Source organism: Sceloporus occidentalis, unplaced genomic scaffold, assembly GCF_023333645.1.
Source record: "Sceloporus occidentalis isolate IW3139 unplaced genomic scaffold, rSceOcc1.0.p SCAF_1, whole genome shotgun sequence".
Classification (NCBI taxonomy): domain Eukaryota; kingdom Metazoa; phylum Chordata; class Lepidosauria; order Squamata; family Phrynosomatidae; genus Sceloporus; species Sceloporus occidentalis.
Window position 1 is genome coordinate 36,461,562 of NW_028316981.1, and position 16,614 is coordinate 36,478,175.

The 16,614-nt window shown below is 40.3% G+C and overlaps 1 protein-coding gene across 2 annotated transcripts in view; it reads right to left on the reverse strand.

The window, feature by feature from the left end:
• FRMD4B (FERM domain containing 4B) overlaps positions 1-16,614 on the reverse strand; it is a 286,248-nt gene that overhangs the window by 139,333 nt on the left and 130,301 nt on the right. The gene's annotated exons all lie outside the window — the stretch shown is intronic.

Here is a 16,614-nt window from a genome sequence, read left to right on the forward strand (position 1 = left end):
TCACTCAGTAAATTTCATGGCTCAATAAGATATCGAAATCCAATCTCTGTTGTCACAGTCCAGCAGTCTTAACTGCTGCACTACACTCTGCTTCCATAAATACATATATGTTCCATCCTCAAATCAAATCACACCACACTGTCATAGCACAATTATTCCAATTTAACATCTATGGCTGCATCGTATGGAATTTTGGGATTTGTAGTTTAGTGAAGCCCATGATTTCTGGCTGAAAATTCCAAATGCCCCTCCCTAAACTGCAGATCTGATTTCATATGATGTTGCCATGGCAACTGAAGTGGAATAATAGTGCTCTAACAGTATAGTATGAAGGGGCCAATGTTAACACAGGATGCTACCTTATAGTACAATAATCAGACAATTCTGATGTGTATAATTACAGCGCTTTAGAAATAAAGTTTAATAATAATAATAATAATAATAATAATAATTATTATTATTATTATTCTGTCCTTCTGGTCCAATAGTGTCCAATTTGACCTGCAGCAGTTTTCCAGAAGCTATCTGCCATCACCTGTCAGGGCTGGGCTTATTAAGGGTGAATAAAGGGAAGAACCGATACAGCCATATGTACCATGTTGCACACCTTGCAACCTATAAACCTCCCATTCCCCATGGGTTTAGTGGTGCAAACCAATAGCTGAAAGGAGGGGTGGGGGGCATGGAGGCCCAGCTAACTGAAACATCTCTGTGGCCTTTCTTTCCAGAGCCAGGATGGATTTATGGGTTTCATCCAGCTGTGATTACTCTGTCTATGCACACATTTCCCTGTGAAAGATGGTGAACCTTGCATGTGTATACGTGTCTTCAATTCACATGTCAACTTATGGTGACCTCATGAATTTCATAAGTTTTTTTCAGGCAAGAAATTTTCAAAGGTAGTTTTGTAAGTTACTTCTGAAATACATCCTACAGCACCTGGCATTTGTTGACAGGCTCCCATCCAAGTACTAACAAAGGCCTGATCTGTTTAGCTTCTAAGATCAGATGGGATCTAGTGCCTTTAGGGTATTTAAGCATGGGGACCTTACTACTTATCTATTGATTAATATTTCACCTCACCTATTTCTCATTTTACTATCCTGGTCATCTCCGTTATACACAAACTGAGCTTACCCAACATTTCTTGCCATTGGCTTGCAACAGAGCAGTGTTGAAAGAAGATACAACTACCAGTCAACTTGTTAAGCTGCCAGTCAGGATTCAACTGCCAGAACATGGAATCAGGGATAGGGTGGGGTGCCATCTTGCCCTTGGGCTCTTTCAGGCAGAATAATGTATTGAGCCAGTCATGCCACCTGCTATCTAACTCCATCTAACTGCAGAGGTGATGAACTGAACCTGGGACCTTTTGCATTGCATGACAAAAAGGAGCTTTGCTTGTGAGCTATAGTCTCCCTGCTAAAAGAGTCACTGACTGATTCAAGTGTAAAAATAAACAGTGAAAAGTAATCTTACCTAATTTGTTCTAAAACTGTCACTGGTTGTATTGTGAGCCACTACATTTACTAAGGAGGCCTAAAAGGTTATTGGAGATCGGTTGGAGAAGTGCCAGTTGTTGTAGTACACTGCTTGAGAGGACCCAAATCAGAACCTAGTAAGGTTCTAACCGAAACAAAACAGTGTAATTCATTCCCCCTCCTATGTAACTGAGAATGCTAAGATTCAATATGTTACCAAGTCAAATTATTCACTCATAGAAATTCCAGTAAAAGGGGGAAGCAATTATTAAATAAGTTTTTGCTTCAATATGGTACTTCAATATGAGTGTGTGGGCCACCGTTCTCAGCAATCAAATCTACATTTCCCTTCTATAACCTCAAAAATTTGAAGTAAAACCTGCAGGATATTTTTGCTGTTCTTTCAAAAAAAGCAGCCGCCTCCTGCACATCAAACATACTGTTAAGAGACAATATTTTTAGGTTCCACATTGCCATTAACTTATAATCCAAATGTAGTTAGATGCTACACAAACAGGAAGCCTCGTGGAAGGAATAAGTTTAATTTAGGACTTAAAAAAAACAGGGAGCAACCTGTGTATATAAATACAGAATATATTTGTAGTAAGGAGACCTTTGGAGGAGGTATTTCTAGATTACAGAATTCTGATTCTTTCTTTCTTTCTTCCCTGCTTAGTACTGTGATTTTGTTTTCTTTATCCAGAAATCTATCTGGTTTGGCAGGCTACATGTGTCACTGTTTCTTTTAATATAGGATTGTATTTTAGTTCTCCAAAACTATTTTTAAATAGGTAAAACCCCAACAATTTGAAGCAAGCCCAGGAGAAAAATTACCCGTGGGTTAGTTAGCATCAAGTCTGCCCGCCATTCAGACTTGTTTCTCCCATCTGTGCCTATATCCACTTTTTCTATTCTTGTTGGTTCCCTATGGCTGCATTTTCCTTGTCCATTATTTTTGTCTTTCTTTTGCATTTTCCTTGTCCATTATCTTTGCAGCCCCCAGCTCAACTAGGAGTATACACATTGGCAACAGGTCCAAAATATGTTATTAAACATATACAAATATGCTAACAGCCTATTTATTTTATTTTATTGCATGGTGACCATCTAGAGAGGATTGCAAAACATGGTGACCTTTGGCCTCAGATATGTGTTGGTGTCTGGGTACATGTTGAAATTTTGTTGGCTAATCCATGTATAACAGCCAATCTGGCACAAACAGTTCTGTCACATTCTCCCCCAAAGCCTCTGCCTCCCTCTTCCCAATGGTAGGGTCAAGCCCAGTTGATGTCAAAACATCAGTGGAACTACCACCACATCAGCATGAATAAAAAATCTGATCACAATGTATGTATTCATCTCTCAAATCCAGTTTTCTTAGCTCTTTAGAATCCCAGATTGGTATCGGATTCAGGGTCCCACTAATTTACATTGCTGCTGTGGCTCCATGGTCAAAATCTCCACACCTTTATACCATGGATGTACTTCTGGGCCCCTCTAGCACAAAATTCTAAGAATTTCACCAAACTACAAATCCCAGGATTCCACATGACAGATAAAATGGCATCAAACTACTATAACTGTGTAGTGGCAATTTTGTCTTGAGTCATTAGAGATGGCTCCTTCTCTCCCAGTCATTGTGATATCAAGGCTCACCCTCCACTCTGCTCTACATCTATTTTCTTGTTAGAAGCAAATAGGGCAGATTAAGTGTTCCTTATCCTATTTCCCTAAATAAGTGAGAAGGAGAATTTATTGGAGAATAACCCACAATAACCTTGATCTGGGAACAGCTCCTTGCACTAAGATTTCTATCTTAATTACCAAACAGGTAAGCTGTATAATGTTTAATGATGCCACTGGCCTATCCCTAGGTCTCAGGTTTTGACATGGAAACCCCAGGGCCCAGGGTGATCTTGAAGTGGCAACCCAAACTGCTAGTCATGAAAGGAATTAGCATAAGAAGTGATATCAGGGTGATATTAGTGAAAAAAGACAAAAATCCTTCCTAATGATAAAGAACACTGGAATAATAGGCTGCCAGCATTTTCAAAGGGTGACTTTGCATAAGAAAGATATCATAAACAGTTTGGAACAAGGGTATCTAAAAGAGCAGCACCTCCTCTATGTTTCTGCATACTCTTTAAATTCAGCAGTAGAGATATTCGTCTTCTGTGACAAGGCGACCAGAGAATAGTTCCATTTGGTGGCGGGATCACAACTGTGCAATACACTTCCTACTAATGCCGGACTAGTGCTGATTTTTGTGGCTTTTGATGCCAAGTGGACACAAATTTATTTTCCTGAACTTTTAATGGGTAATGTATTTTATTCTTCTTACTTCTCCACTTAGAACCATAGAATCAAAGAATCGTAGAGTTGGAAGAGACCAGAAAATCCACTCCAACCCCCTGCCATGCAGGAACTCTCAATCAAAGCATCCCCGACATATGGCCATCCAGCCTCTGTCTAAAGACCTCCAAGGAGGGAGACTCCACCACCCTCAAAGCAAGTGTGTTCCACTGTCGAACAGCCTTTACTGCCAGGAGGTTCCTCCTAATGTTGAGGTGGAATCTCTTTTTCTGTAGCTTGCATCCATTATTCCGGGTCCTGTTCTCTGGAGCAGCAGAAAACAAGCTTGCTCCATCCTCAACATGATATCCCTTCAAATATTTAAACAGGGCTATCAAATCACCTCTTAGCCTTCTCTTCACTTACTGTTCCACTGTGGCTTTTGTTGTCATTGTATTTTATACCTACTTACTGTTTGATTACAAAATTAATTATTTAATTATTATTTTTGCCATGGTTACTGCTAGCTACCACAAAAACATATGTTGAAAAGTAGCATAGAACTACAGTATTTCAGTTTTTTTACAGATGTTGATGCAAAACCCTGCCCCTTTGAAGAAAACTTTTTTTCACATAAAACACAAAATGCTGAAAGTTTGACTCAGCCCTAAGACTAAATGTGAGTGAACGTATGTAGTAAAATGTATGAGTTAGTTCTACTGGCATTATGTTTAATATAGCTCAGAGGGTTTATGGTTTTAGGGAAAGATCTTAGACATCCCACTGTTAAATTTTCCAAGGCTGGTAAGAAGGTCTTTCCTTGTTAAAATTTCCAGAAGGAACCTCTCCCATTCCTCCAGCTATTTAGCTAAATCATTTAAGCTCCTTGTGGAATGTCCTTCTGATTTAAGAGTGGTTTATCTCATATTAGCTTAATCCTGTTACCAGATGAATGAACATAAACCTTAGTTAATTCACTCTTAATTGAAAAGCAAGAGTGTCTGTATTATCACTGCAAAACTGGATTAAATTCCAATGTATCATTAGAGCAGATTCATGTAACCACGATTCTAGCAACAGCTAATGGAAGAGACAGGAAAAACAAGAAATCTCTTTCACTCACATGCACATTTTTATCAGAAAATTTTGAACACATGCCAAAAAGGAGAAAACTGTCAGCTTGGGACCCAGCTAATGAAAAAGCAAATTTGTATTCAGAAAAAGCTTATTAGCTAATGTACCTAAAGATCTGCAAATCTGCCACCTTCTGTTCCTAAAACAGTTAATTGTTCACACTCTTTGACAGAACAAACTTGCAACCTAATATAAGAGCTCCAACAGTACTGAAATGTAGGTCAGCACAAACAGCCAGGTCCCAATATCATCAAACAACAATAACAAGAACTAAAAAGAGGCCACAAATGGACCCTGATGGCTATCACCTCTGCTAAAATGAGACATAACTTGTAATTGCTTTCATCCACTCTCACATTCCCCCCAGAAGCTTTGTTAAAGAAGAGATTTGATTGTACAACTCCATGTGAACTCCAGTGGGGCTCTGGGGTCAATCTCCCCATGACCTGGTTTCAGGGAACATAAGACATCCCAGCTATCAGTCTTGAGGGGCTAGAAAGGACAGATTCAGTCCAGGGGAGAGACAAGTCAAGTTCCAGAGGAAGATATCAAAGGGCTCAAAGGCAGGCAACATAGCTGAAGCCAAGCAGTAGAACCAGCCCTCCCTTTAAGCAAACCAGCCCTCCCTTTAAGCAGGCATCTTTAGTGGTGAGTGCTCATGGTGACAAGGGAAGCAGAAGCCTACTGTGTTGGTGAGAGGGCGGGGAATTGAGCCAGGTGTGCCATACAGTTTGCTCTGTATCCACTATCCTCAGGTATGTCGGAGGACAATCCTTCCTCAACAATGCTCAAGTTATATTCAGCTGCCAGTCTGGTTGGTTACTGAATACGCAACTGGGAATGGATGCCATTTAGTATTTGATTCCAAAAGCAAAAGATCTTGAGTCAGCCTCAGCAAGAGTAAGATCATCACATACAGGAAGGATGCTGGGTCCCAAAAGAAAGTAGTAGAGGGGAAGGGGACTCTACACTGAGCCAAGCAATCTTCTCGGGAAGAGACGTTTCCTCAGACTAAGAACAACTTCTTAACAGATTTTGGCTAGTTAACAGGGATTGGTTCTTGAAGTCTACTGATAAAGTCAGCCAAGTGACAGCACTCCGAGGCAGAGCTCAGCCAGCCAGATTTATGCTTGACTGAGAAAGTGCATTAGCAGTACAAGAAGGAAGACACAACACTCTAACTACCAGGACTCCACGGACATCCCAACTGCAACTGACACCCCAGGAATTGCCCCTCATGTTTAATGTCAAATTAATATTAAAACGGAAGCTGGGGGTGACCTAGGCATGACCCTGATGTGGACACCTGATTTGCTCACATGTGGAAAGACCAGTTAGGGCTAGCCAGGGTCAAGAAGGCACCCACCATGATGGGATTCCCTGAGGCCACAGCATAATCCCTTTTGTCTACAGAGGGCATGACAGGATCATGGCCAAAGAGGGTGATTGCTTGTGTTTACCTAGGACAGGGAAGCACTGGCAAATCCCTCTGTCTAGCACATTCACAGCAATCACCCAGCTATTCGCTTCTAGTCTGAACTATTCTTTTCACCCTGGGAAACCAGTGAGCAGAATTTCTAATCCTTTCAAGCCTTGGTTTCTGCCCCCAAGACACAATTCTGGGTATATATACTGCTAGTAAAACAGCTATTCTCTGGTCTTGGTCTAGTTTGCAAGCAGGCAGGCACTCTGTTGGTTTGACTAGACTAGCCTCCTCAATATGCTGGATAACCCCTGTCCTTCCCCGCAGCAGCTATTGAATCTTCACTGTTCTGGACTCCCTTCGATTGGAATCAAGATTCACATCACTAACGTATCACCATTAGCAAAGCCTTAAACCCATTCCACTTCTCCCACCTTTGCTTTCCTAGCTCCTGTGTGTCTCTGTGTGTGAGTGTATGTGTGCTTGTGTGTGCTGATTGTTTTCTCTAACAAAAATACAAACTTAGTTGGATTTGCCTCTGGAGTTCTGTGTGATTCTGACCTGGTATACAATTTGGTTGCTATCCCAGGCTGCTGTTACCCTGACCGTACTATATTGCTTATTTGAGTTAATATTAAATTCCCCTAAAACATATTAATTTGGGGGGTGTCCTCCCCAGACACCAGCAATTTGGGTAACACAACAACCCAGTTCCCTTGCTAACAATGATGACATCACATGTCTCCTTTAATTTGTGGCCCTCTAAATAATCTTGCACTGCAACTCCCATCAACGCTAGCCTGCACAGTCATTAATTAGAGGTGATGGGAATTGAATTCCAACAACATCTGGAGGGATGGAAAGTTGCCTACCAACTATTGGGTCTCACAAAGAGATCTAGATTGCCAGCAGCTTCACGTTATGGCATAAAAATAATGAAAATGAACTTATTTTGCCAACAGGGGGGAAAATGCTTTCCAAGGTTACATTTAATAAAGGAAATGCACAAAGAGAACGGGGAATGTTGTTTAATCATGTGCATAGAAATAAACACTCGGCTTGTGCCAGATTCTATTGAAGAAAAGGCCTGGAGCAAAGAAACTAAAAAAAAATCCACACAAAATGGCCAAATGATTGCAAATGCGTATTTTGTTCAAACATTCATAGCAGCAAAGCCACAAGGCCATAGAATGAGATACAATAACCTCAGTGGAGAAAGCACAACTTGGAAAAGTTACTTCTTTTTTTACTACAGCCATCAGACTCCCCTGACTGTGGATTCTTTTTCTAGTCCAAACAGTAACTTTTCAAATATCTTGGGGGGACGGATGGACGATGATGACTTGTTTGAAAATCTAAAATTCTGAATCTACCATTGTGAAGAAAACTAAATTGTTGTCAAACCAGTGGTCATAGAGACTATATTCCACTGAAATCAAGGGACTACTCCATAGAGGCGAACAGGATTCAAATAATGTTTCTACATGCACACTAAAGCATTATTTTTGTGTCTCTAACAATACACTATAACTTAAACAATCTAGAAAATCAGTCCCTTTTAATTACTCTAATTTGGTTTGTGGCTTTTCTATACATTGGGTAACTGCTATTATATAAAAACAGAAAACAGCCATTTTCAGAACACATACAAACATACTTGTGTATTCATAGATTTGAAACTATTCCAATATTAAAATGGATTACTCATTAAAAGAATATAATACAGTTTTAAAAAGATAAACATTTTAAAAACAGTACTTGAAATATCATTGTTATATGCTATTTTATGCCAGTGTATTATAAATCTTTCTTTTTGTCTGGGCAATGACAGAGATAAGATTCGTCAGGCAGGTTTGTGTGGTCCAGGCCAAGTAGCCTCATTTATAGAGTTTGTTGTACAGAGAAAAGGAACAGAAGGATTGTGTTGCAAAGAAGGTTGCCTATTCCTATCACAGAGAGAAGTCCTGGCCAGCCATGGAAATAGTGAAGGAGGGAGTGGGTAAACACTAATGACAATTCCCAGGCAAAGGGCCGCTGAAGAATCTACATCAGTTACCACAGCGAAAGGTGGTTGGCATCCATGACATGAAGGCCAGAATTCTTAGGAGCAGAATTTCTTCCTGAGAAACCCGGTCCCATGCCAAAACATAAGACTTGTATGACTGAATCTGAGGAGGCATGAAGAAACTCTGCCAGAATGAGTTTGGAATTAGGAGGTAGGAGAAGTGCAACCTGATTTCTACTGCTTTTGGATTGCAACTCCCAGAATTCCCTAACCAGAGTATCTATCATGTGTGCTGGTTAGGAGACTCTGAAATCTGAATTTCACAAAGGGAACTTTTCTAAGCTCTCTTTGTTTGTACACAGTCCCATGTGGCTTGCTACAAAGGATATTGGTATAGAGATCAGAGGGCTCAGGTTTTAATACCAACTAATCCTGACGTCTATGAGACAAGATGGCGAGGAAAAAAAGGAAGAACTAGCTCAGACCTGAATGCTGGAGAAAGGCCAGATACACTGACTGTAATGAGTAAAGCTAAGACTGGTGCGCTTTGGCTTCTCCTGGAGGCATGCAGCCTTGCTGTCCAATACAAGCAGCATTCAATGGAAAGCAATAGCAGGCTTATGCCTTTTGGATGCTGTTTTCCAAAGCCATTTTGGCTGTGCTGTGATACCTTTGGCAAGATCTACAGCTACTTTGGGATGGTTTCAAAATTATTCAGAGGAAGCTTAGTTTGATTCTAATATGCTATATTTTTTAGTCTATGTAGAGAAGGATTTGTGTGTGGTTTCCTCCCTTAAAAACAAGGACCGAATGGGAGGATTTCTTGGCTCCTGAAGCACATCGGCTGACTTTCATGTAATCTCCACCAGCTGAACCAGCTAAAAACCAAAACAAAGCAACAAAACACTGGCAAGGTAACAAGTGCACAACATTTCCACCCTGAGAAATGAAGGCAGAATGCCACTGTTTATTCATCAGGGCTATATACACATGATGTATCACTATCTTTTATTACACTCCAATAAATAAATAAATAAATAAATAAATAAATAAATAACTGTACCAAGGTGATCCAAATGGTGTACTAAGAAGAAAAAGTATTTGTGTGTGTATTCTGCATTACGTTTATTCTATTTCCAACTTATTCTTTGCCTTCATATTATTTCCAACTTTTCTTGACCCTAAACTAGCAAACCTAAAAGACTATACAGCTCATCAAACAACTGCCACCCCTCCTCCAATCTCAATAAGTAAAACTGCAATAAGTAAATCTTTTCCCTATAAAGATATGGAATTACCTATATGATTCCTTCTGTGACCCAGTCCTCAAACTAACCAATTCCCTAACAAATGGCAAAGTGGCTTTGATGGGAATTTACTTCCTCTAAGTAAAAGAGATGGTAGTGTAGACACAACAAGTGACACAGGAACAAAGAGAAGAGAAGGATTCTTCTAGGTGCCCCTAAACTCCAAAGCTAAAGAATGCAATATCAAATCATCCCAGACCAAACACCAGCCCCATGTCCTATGCTAAGAAATTGTCTTTGTATTCTCCTCCACTCTTCTGAAAAAATGCCAGAATTTTTGAGGTTTTTCGCTGCACTTATAGGGACTAGGGATCTGGTTTTCTTGAATAAAAGATGGAATCATCACGTTGCCAGGTCAAGTGAGAAACCACAGGAAATAATACCACCCATGTCTCCCTCCCTCTTATACCCACCCCACACCCATCTCTTTACTACCTCAAATGCTAGTTATGAAAGAATAGGAAGCAATCAGTACAAAACAACTCCAAAGGCAGAGCCAGTAAAATACTTTGTGTGCATCTGCTTTCCTTGGCAGCAATGCTACGATTTAATTAGAGCTTGTGTACAGCACACTCATCCCATAGCACTGTGGCCATACAGCAAGTTACAGTAACCAGTCAAAAGCTTAGGAGCTGGTTTTGTTCTGTGTTCTTGTGTAGAGTTATTGCTAAATCCCATGGGTAATCACATGAGATTGAATGATTCCTATAGTAAAAGTAATTCCTATAGTAATATTCTGTGTGTGTGTGTGCGCGCGCGTGCGCGAAATGGAGATGTATTCTTATCTTTGCAACTGATCCCAAATCATTAGCAGTCTCCTTAAACATGTGTCTACATAAAGTGGCATATCTGCAATGAACTACATTAAGTTCTTATGAATGTACAGAGATATGAGAGTCTCCAATCAACATGAGGTCCGATATTTAGAATGTTGGACTGGGATTTGAGGGATCCATGTTCAAGTCCTCACCAAGCCATGAAACTCATTCAGTGCCCGTAAGTAGTCACTGTTAGCCTAACCTACCTCACAGGGTTCTTGCAAAGATAAAGCAGAGAAGAGACAAGAAAGGCATCTCAACTTTGAGCTCACTGAAGTAATGATGATGTAGGAATGTAACATACCAATAATAATATTTTCTATCTGTCTCTGTGCTGGCACTGGTGGTCTAATAGTTCACATTACTTCCCACCTTCTATTGTTGACATTTTATAGTACAGTGGACCCTTGCTATACACTGGGGTTTGGTTCCAAGATCCCCATGTAAAACATGCTCAAGTCCCATTAAATATAATGACATAGCAAAATGGTGTCCCTTATAAAAAATGAAAAATCAAGGTTTGGTATTTGAAATTTATACTTTTCTTTGAACATTTTCAAACTGTGGACACTTGAATCCGTGTATAAAAAATCTGTGTATAAGAAGTGCCGACTGTAAGTACTAAATGGGCAAATCAGTCAGGGGTACCTCCTATGGGAACAGCCTTTTAGTTGATATGAACATTTTGACTTTGCTGTCTTTATTCTGAGGTAATTGCCACTTGTGATAGCAGCTAGCAAATGAATTTAGTTATGTTACCAGTGTAACATAACTAGGGTTAACAACAACTCCTTTTGTAAAGTAACAGTTATTTATACAGTCACAGGGTAGGAGATAGCCATACTACTTAGGTGAGTTTTATATTACAGGCTATTCACTTGTACCAATTTTGAAAGGTAACTAAAATAACTTTTCTTACTTTCAAATAGCAAGAAAGTAAAATGTTACTTTTAAAGATATTAACTATAACACAAACGAACTACAGTCAGGCCTCCATATCCATGGATTTCTTATCCACGGATTCAAACATCCACAGCTTGAACATATTCAAAATTATATATAAATTCTTAAAAGCAAATTGTGATTTTGCCATTTTATATAAGGGACAGCATTTTACTATCCATTACATTTAATAGGACTTGAACATCCATGGATTTTGGTATCCACTGGTGGTCCTGGAACCAAACTCAAACACATACTAAGGGCTCACTGTACTAGAAGAAAAGTGAGCTTGAAAATGGTAAAGGTAAGCAATTATTTGAAGAAGAAAAAACTTTCCAAGCACTGGAAGAAGAGGGAGAGAAAGGATGCAAATGGATTTGACAGTGTTGGGATTTTGTGACTCATTTGACCTCAAAATAAGGGTGTGGATCAATGAGCCCTTTCTAAGAGGCTGCTAATGAGTTCCATGCCAGCCGTTGCACCTCTCGATGCCAAGACTTGCATCAGACGACAGAGAAGAACAGATCTCACTCATGAAACGTTTAACGGTTACCAACTGAAAAGAGGTAGCTGTGCCAACAATATCTTGCCTAGCCTCTGGAGACTTTGGAACATCTCCTTGATGGCAGTAACGCTGTGTTAAATCATTCTGCTTTGAAGAATCTCAATACTATTAATATGTTTCAATACACTATATCTGTGAAAATCAGAATCTGTAGCCTGTGTTGATAATGATCTAGATCTCAGGGGCCAAAAGGCTGCAAGCAATGTGTTTGCAAAGAACAGAAAATGATGCTTATAAAATAGCAATAAACACAACTTTCATTGTAAAGAAAAGCAACTCTATGCTCTGGACAATGCACATCATCATAATATGCTGTAAGGAATATCAATTTTTCTGTAGCCAGAAAACATAAAAGTTTCTGTATTTTATGTTTAGTTTGCCATTTTCTGATATTTTCATTGACTCTCTGTAGCTATTCTCTCTATTGTCATATTTCTTACTCAGTGAAGTTGATTTTACAACAACCCATGCACTAAAGAGTCTAAACAAAACACACACATATAAATTCTCTTACCTCCAAATCACATGCTCTCAGAATTTTTAAAGAGCTGGCTGAAGTGCAAAAAGGACAGTACATCCACTAAGCCTACAAGTCTTTCCCCTAGGTAACAGTAAAGGTATTCCCCACTGACAAGGTTGTCAAGTCATGTCCAGTCATAGGGGGCAGTGCTTATCTCCATTACTAAGGTGAAGAGCCAGCAGTGTTAGACTAATCTGTGATCATGTGACCAGCATGATTGCACAGAATGTTGTTTACCTTCCCACCAGAGTGGTACCTAGTTATCTAATTGCATTTGCATGCTTTCTAACTGCTAGGCTGGCAGAAACTGGGACTAGTAAGGAGCTCACTCCATCATGTGGCACCCGGGCCCCAAACTGCTAACCTGATGATCTTGCAATCAACAGGGTCAGCATCTTAACCACTTGAGCCACGGCACCCCCTAAATAAAAGCTATTTAGAGCAGAGGTTCGCACAGTCCCAGACTTCTTCCATCACCATGTTATCTCTTGGAAATGACCAGACAATTTCTTGCTTTACTTACAGATTCAGAAACAAAAGCACTTCCATACGAGCCAAGCAGCATGACATATTAAAGATCTGCAAAGAATAAAAGGCAAAAAACTTGCCTTAAAAAAAAGAAAAAAAGAACCACCCACGTCAATAGGTCCCACTGTGATGTAGTTATTTGCCTTTTACCATTTCTTAGTCACATCCACAAACCAGCACTTTCAGCAACAGACCCTCCCTATAATTCCAATCCAAACTGATAAGTGGTCTAATACAGTACTACTCACAGTGATGGTCCATGGACTGATGCCAGTCCCTGAGTGCTGATCATAGAATCATAGAATCCTAGAGTTGGAAGAGACCACAAGGGCCATCCAGTCCAACCCCTGCTATGCAGGAACTCTCAATCAAAGTATACCCGAAAGATGTCCATCCAGCCTCTGTTTAAAGACCTCCAAAAAAGGAGACTCCATTATTCTTTGAGGAACGGTGTTCCACTGTCGAACAGCCCTTACTGTCAGTGCTATCATATCACCTCTTAACCTTCTCTTCTCCAGGCTAAGCATCCCCAGCTCCCTAAGCTGTTCCTCATAGGACATGGTTTAAGACCATTTTAGTCACACTGACAACATTGGATGAAATTTGCAAGTACTGTAGTTCCTTAGGAGGGGACTAGGCCCACCAACTGTCAGAAATCAGTATTAAAGTGTTTCTGTTACATTTCCGTCTTCTATTCTGCCTTTACATTTTATTTTAAAAAGAAAAGAAAATCAGTGGCCAACAACTTTTTTACTCTTTTGGCAGAACTGGAAAATTTTACAGTCACAAATTGCCTCTTCTGAGGAGATACTGCAATATTTTGAGACAACAGGTAGGTGCTGGTTGTTTTATGCAAAATCATCTGCTCATAGGGCATTTTAAAATATGCACTTATCTTCTCAGTTCCTTGTAATTCACAATTCTGATTGCAACAACACATACGTGGCACTAAGTAAAAGTTTATAAAGTTTCAGAAGGACAGATACATTAATATATGTGAAACTAAGGGCCGAAGTAAAAAGTCCAAAAGGAACAATCTCTGGCTGCTCTGGCTGCAATTGCTGTGGGACCACAGCAACCAGATGGCCTGCTCTTGAAGTGGGCCACCACTGTGGTCCCAAACAGGCTGCCAACAGGAGTGGATTAACTCTACTCCTTTTGCTGTGTCCTAAATAGGGAGGGAGGCTAATTTGCATTCTCCTTCACTTCCTACCTAATTTGATTTGGGGGGGGGGGGGGGCTGTATGAAAATAACACATGTATTACCAGGCAAGAAAACTGCAACATTTCAGAAATACAGATAGACTGGGGAGGATCCTGCATGAAATCCTCCTCATCCCAATCCCACCCAAATAAGCTTTGTTTCCCCTGATGCAAACAGTGCTCAAACACTGCTTTTTCTAAAGGCTGAAGTAGATACCCTGCCTTGCTTCAAATGCATTTTTGATATGATCTCTTATCTTTCAAAATAGACCATGACCTTTGCCCACGCAGCAGAGGATCAGGACTGTGCTAGGTAGCAAAGCGCTATTCCTCTATGTAGTGCTAATGCTTGAAAAAATGTTTGGTTTTTTTTTTCTTTTTAGAGTGGTTGTTTCACTGAATGGCATAGGAACCAGAGATGACTCAGGTCTATGAATCCAGGACAGGAGAGAACAGCGTAAATCAGTTGCCATAATAAGGAAAAGACACAGCAGTCCCCTTCCCAGCATTTCGTCCTTTTTCACGGATCTCCTGAAAATGCTTTAATTTGGAGATTACGTAATTGTGCTAGAAGACACAATGGTCAGAATTTGTGAATAATTATGCTGATGTATTTTATTTATTTATTTATTTATTTATTCCAATTATACACCTCCTTTCCCCTGGAACCTTTACAATAAAAATCTTAAAACACTTAAAACCAGCTTGCTAAAATCCTATAAATTACATAAAACATACAAAAGTTAAAAATACTAAATAGTGCACATGCCTCATATAAAAGCCTACCTGACAATGATTATATATTAAAAGCCTGCTTTAATAAAAATGTCTTTGCCTGCCAAGGAAAGTAAAGCAGAGAGAGGGCCAACCTAGCCTTCCATGGAAGGGAGTTCCAGAGGGTAGGAGCAGCCACCAAGAAGGCTCTCTCTCGTGTCCTCACCAAGCAAGCCTGTGGTGGTTGTGGAACCAAGAGAAAGCCTTCCCATGTAGGAAATAGCAGAAGGAGAAAAAAGGCTATGAGCAGAGCACCCACAGTGAAGACACTGCAAAAATATGTTGCCCTGCGCTACAGTCACACCACTGCTGTGAAACCCTCAAAGAACTACTACTCAAGACTGTTTTTCAGGCTTTCAGAGGGCCTCAATTCCTGGCCTCTCTTGGGCCTAAAACATTGGGGGGGGGGGTATTTGACAAAATTGCTCAGGCATAGGGGAACACTTTGAGCCAACAATATTTTTTAAAAGGAAAACAAAAATAATTGGGGTGGGACAGATCAGTGGCACTGCTGAGACTGGTGTCACCCAGTGCAGGGGGGGGGGGGAGGGAGGGGGTGCAAAATGCCTTGATCTCTCTCCACTGCTGAGGTGGAGTAGTGCTGCGGCTTCCAGCAGGCCCATTTAGGGTCCAGTACAACTGCTGGGTGAGTGAGAAAGGGAGGCAACACCCTTTCTCACTTGCCCAGTAGTCATGCCAGTCTCTCCGAGTGTACTACCTTGCCATGTGACAACCGCCTGTATTCCACCTGGTGCAGCTCACACCCCCTGTATTTCCCTGGTGGTGCTTCTGGGGCAGATAATACTTCAAGGTCTCGTGCAAGTCCAGTGCAGCCCCCCAAACCTTAGCTCACTCTGCTTTAGCCATTTTTCATACAACATCTTCTGTATGACCAATGAATATAAATGGGTAGCAGGGGCAATCACAATTTCCACTCTCCATTTGTTCATTGTACATCTGAACCAAGGACTCCTGGTTTCCCCATCATTTGGAAAGTGGAACACATGAGTTTCTTCTTTAGGCATGCATGTTATGTGTGAACTAAAGAGTGAAAATGGCAAGTCTACAGTCTCTCTCATACTATAAAACTATAGCACTTTCATGGCACTTTAACTGACACAGCTTCATCCTATAGCATCTTGGGATTTGTAATTTTAAAAATTATGTCTCACTGAACTACAAATCCCAGGATTCCATAGACTGGAGCCATGACAGTTAAAGTGGAAGCAAAGTACTACAGTTGTTTGCTGTGAAAAAAGACTATCAACCACTACATACAGCAGACTGGAGAAGTGCAAATGTTTTCCCCATCTTCAAAAAGGGAGAAAAAGAGGATCCCAATAATTATCGCCCAGTTAGTCTGACATCAATAACAGGAAAAGGTCTACAGCAGATCATTAAACAGAGAGTCTGTGAATATTTAGAAGGGAATGCCATAATCACTAAAAGTCAACATGGGTTTCAGAGAACCAAGTCATGCCAGACTAATCTGATCTCTCTCTCTTTTTTATAAAGTTACCAGCTTAGTAGATGAAGGGAATGCTGTAGACATAGCACATCTTGATTTCAATAAGGCCTTTGACAAGGTCCCCCATGACATCCTTGCAAACAAGTTGGTAAAA